This window comes from Propithecus coquereli, unplaced genomic scaffold, assembly GCF_000956105.1.
Source record: "Propithecus coquereli isolate 6110/MARCELLA unplaced genomic scaffold, Pcoq_1.0 Scaffold172, whole genome shotgun sequence".
Taxonomy (NCBI): domain Eukaryota; kingdom Metazoa; phylum Chordata; class Mammalia; order Primates; family Indriidae; genus Propithecus; species Propithecus coquereli.
The window spans coordinates 3,079,125-3,083,807 of NW_012141858.1; positions in this window are offsets into that span (position 1 = coordinate 3,079,125).

Below are 4,683 nucleotides of genomic sequence, written 5' to 3' on the forward strand. Positions count from 1 at the left end.
ATCCGCCCGCCTCGGCCTCCCTGAGTGCTAGGATTACAGGCGTGAGCCACCGTGCCCGGCCTAATTTCACTGTTTTCAACTCAGGGGACCACTTTCCCTGGGTTATTTTATCTACTGCCAAGGCCTTAAATATCATTCATGTTAGCATGCCTTTTGAAGAAGTGCCTTCAGTCCAGACTTTTCTCCTGAATGTTAAAAAATGTGCAGGAGAAAGATCTACTAAATATCTACATTTGTTTTTCTCAAGAGCATTTCAAGCTCTTGTTTTTTAAAAAAGGAATCCTTGCCTTTTAGAGACACATACTAAAATATTTGCAGAAGAAATGATATGATATATGGGATTTGTTTCAGAATACTCCAGTGGAGGGACAGGGAGAGGTGTAGGTCTAGCTGAACAATGAGATGAATTGTCGAAGCTGAAGGTGGGTATACATGAAGTTATTATACCCTGCTTTCTACTTTTGTGCATGGGTAACACTTCATAAGGAACTTTTTCTTTCTTTCTTTTTTTTTTTTAATGCTTATACCTTGAGGACAATAAGGGAACTTTCTTAAAGGCACTGCAAACTCAACGCGTTTGTAAAAGTTAAGATATGGATTCAGCCGCCTAAAGGGAGACCTAAAATAATACTAGCTTTACAGGAGAAAAGACATTTCTCTTTTATGTAAAAGTCTGGCATAGCATTCCATAGTGTCAGGGGCCCTAGTTCCTTCTATCTTGTTGCTCCATTCTCCCTCTCCTGGGTCTTCATGGACCCAGATGGCCCAATATCATATCACATTTTGACCGGCAAGAAGGAAAAGAAGTAGGGGGTATGCCATTCCTTTTAGGGGTGCAACCCAGAAGTCGCAAACATCACTTCCACTCAGAGCCCATTGCCCAGAACTTAATTATGTGAATAATCTAGCTGCAAGCAAGGCTGGGGAATATATTGTCTTTCTGAGTAGCTGTGTGCCAAGTTAAATACTTCTACTATTAACACTAAGAAAGAAGAGAAATTGAGAGACAACTAATAGTCTCTGGCCTATTCTGTCCTTCTAGTCACCCAAATATCCATGTATCCCCTTCTTGCCACACATTTATTTCTTCTCTGGGGGCAGACTGCCAAAATCACATCCAGTTTCTGCATCCAGCTCAAAGTTCATAGTGTCTGATTAATTTCCAGTCCTCTTTATAATGTCCATGTGATTCCTCATGGTTTGGTAGCCTAGTTTAACTAAAGATGAGTTACCGGCCTCCAATCTTCCTTTTATAAATTGTAGGGCCGGAATAGAATAGCTGCTATTTTTTTAAATCTATTTGAAAAAGACAAGAATGGGAAATACACAGCAGCCTCTGGTTCATAGCAGTCATCAAATCCCACAGAGCAGTAACTGCAAAGACTCCCTTCCTCGGAAGTTCCTAGATTATCCCACTTGGCAGTTGCTATTCCTGCACCCTGGGGGGTGGGCGAGTCGGGGAAGCAAGGTTCCTCAAGGTCTTGAAAAATATTGACCTCATGGCCTACTCTATCGGCCAGAACACTTCGTATTACAAGTGACAGAAAATCTATCTTAAAATGATATAAACAACAAAGGCAAATTGTCGGCTCATGGCTCATGTGACTTGAGGGTGCAGAGTGAGGGCTGGCTTTAGAAGCTTGAACCTGCAGCACAAACCATGTCACTAAGGACCAGGTTTCTCTCTATCTGTCCACTCGGTGTTGGCTTCACCCTCAGTCTCTGTGCTAAGACTCTTAGGTGGTTCTAGAATTCTCTGATGATAACAAAATGGCTGGAGCAGTTCCAGCACATTCCATCACACCACACCATCCGGGCAGATACAAGTAGTTCCTGAAGAAGCGAGAGGCTTTCCTAGAAGCTTAATGTATATTGTACTTGCCTAATGTATATTTCTTGAGATCCTGGCTTTATTTTTTATACTCTTTATTTGATTGTATGAATTATTGTAAGCTCTTTCAAATCCCTTGTGGAAGGGAATATAATAATAAAGAGAGAGGTAAATGAATATATAAGTAAATTACCCTTCTGACACTCACCAAATTATCGGCTTCCCACAGGTCTGGTTTAATGATTCATTCATTTACTTTCAAATATGAATTAAGCATCTACTATGGGCCAGGCATTGTATTAGGGAGAATCAGAGCTGAAAAGATTTTTTTAAAACTCACAGTCCTTACCCTCTGGGAAACAGAGTGCCTGAAGGTGGTCTAGAAATTCAGGGTCCAATAGCAGTGAGGGGTGATTTCAAACAGCGACATCTTTGAGGTCTCATAGTCATCGTAAAGCCAGATACCTTGGTCTTTTTCATAAATAAGCTGGGGGTGAGTGAGGAGTGAGGAGTAGATACTACATGAATATACTCTTTAGGTTCCTGGCCAGGAACTTCCAGAAGCTACCATCTCAAAAATTCCTTTGGTTCTAGAGAAACTGTTGACAAAACTTGCCCCTCAGACCTGGAATAGTACTTCTATGCTGACCAACTCATTTGTCCTCTAGGAGGCCAACACTTGTAACTCTCTGGTTTGTGACTTGGCTGCTAGTTCTACTTCTATACTGATTCTTTGACTCCTACTCAGGCCACCTGCAGTCTTCATTTATACCAGTTGGGTAAACTTTTGCACCTGTCTCTCAGGATGCACCAAGGTCCTCCAACCCCGGAAACTCTCAGCTTCTCCTCCTGTCAATGGTGACAATAAATCTAATCTGCCTTGTCAACCATAAACCTTGGAGTCCTGTCCACATTATTATTTCTGACAGAATTTCTGTGTTTCTAGTGTCCTTCGGGCTCTGTACTCTTGTCTCCAGAAGTTCTCCCTAACACTGGGATATTTTGCCCTTTTTCTAAGAGAGCTTGCCCTTCCCTGCCCCCAACATTCCTGGCAAATATGGTTACTAATTCTATTACCCTAGGATCTAGATTCCAAAAAAGATGCTTGATTTGCTGATGCAAATGTTCATAAATACTTTGTAATTAAATAATAAATCCCTTTTGGCTTCTTTAAACACTGGATTCCAGGTACCTGGAACCAAAATGCAAATGAACCTGTCCTTCCGCAGGCCCTCGTCAGTGAAATTTTAATGAACTATAGTACTCTGAGCTAAATTTACATAGGTGTAAATTGCATTTTTGAAATATTCATATGCTGTCTTCTATTTACCTAATAAGAGACATGTGACTTCAGCTCATTTCCCTGGCAAACCATTTGTCAAAAAGTATGAGTAGTTTTTCTGGCAAATAGTCCTCATGGCTGTCATTTTTCTAAATGGAGCATAAAAAGGGAGAGAGATTCCCCTTTCTATCTTTAGGAAAATCATTTAGGAGTGAATTTAGTAATTATCCTTTCATAGATCCGTATGTCTGCCACTGAGCATCCTGTGCTCAGTGCTGCAGAATGAAACCAGGTGATGATGGCTCCATGACTTCAACACAACTCCAAAGCGCAAGGTCTTCCCTCACCAATATGGTACAGTCCATCTGCTCTAGCCCTTCATTAATACCAAACATCCTCCCTTGCCCCAACATTTTGCCAAAGAAATATCCCCTCTAAGCACTAGTCACACCAATTGTGCTTCTATTTTGAAGGATATGTTTCAAAAAGATATAATTTTGCATCCTCTTGTCCACCTGGTTGGGTGTATTAACTAAATCTTAGTGCAATACTTCCATGCTGTGCTTCTACAGAGAATAATTAGGTCTACCCCATAGCCAAAGCAAATTTTATACACAACTCACTGAATTTCTCTACCAAGAACACTGTCTTTTACAGAAAATACTTTTTTCCCATATCTTTAAGTGTCACTGTTACCCCAGCAACAGACTAGTACCTGTAGAAAACATAAATCATTAGAGAAAGCTTGCAGAAAATCTTCCTATCTGTTAAAAAGCAATATGTGTTCATTGTTACTGAGCAGCAAGGAAATATATTAAAGTTGTTTAGTCATTTAGTTATTTTTCTTACACAAACATATCACCTGCCCATGCTAAAAAATAACCTGAGATGACCAGCCCTGGGGTTCCTCAAGGTCTTGAAAAATATTGACCTCATGGCCTACTCTATCGGCCAGAACACTTCGTATTACAAGTGACAGAAAATCTATCTTAAAATGATATAAACAACAAAGGCAAATTGTCGGCTCATGGCTCATGTGACTTGAGGGTGCAGAGTGAGGGCTGGCTTTAGAAGCTTGAACCTGCAGCACAAACCATGTCACTAAGGACCAGGTTTCTCTCTATCTGTCCACTCGGTGTTGGCTTCACCCTCAGTCTCTGTGCTAAGACTCTTAGGTGGTTCTAGAATTCTCTGATGATAACAAAATGGCTGGAGCAGTTCCAGCACATTCCATCACACCACACCATCCGGGCAGATACAAGTAGTTCCTGAAGAAGCGAGAGGCTTTCCTAGAAGGCCCAGCAGACATTTCCTTGTGTCTCATCCGCTGTGACTGAGACACACTACCAACCCTGAACAAATAACTAGTACCTAGGGAGTGACGCTGGAGCTGAGGGTGTTTGTCCCCAAAGAAGATCAAGGTGAGAAATGAATTTTTGGCAGTGGAAATAATGTCCATCAAATCTTCCCACCTCATATACCTTTACCCTGTCTTTCACAATACCCTGCTCCACCTGAGAAACTCTCGCTCATCTACATGGATATAATTTCACTGTTTTTTTTTTTTTTT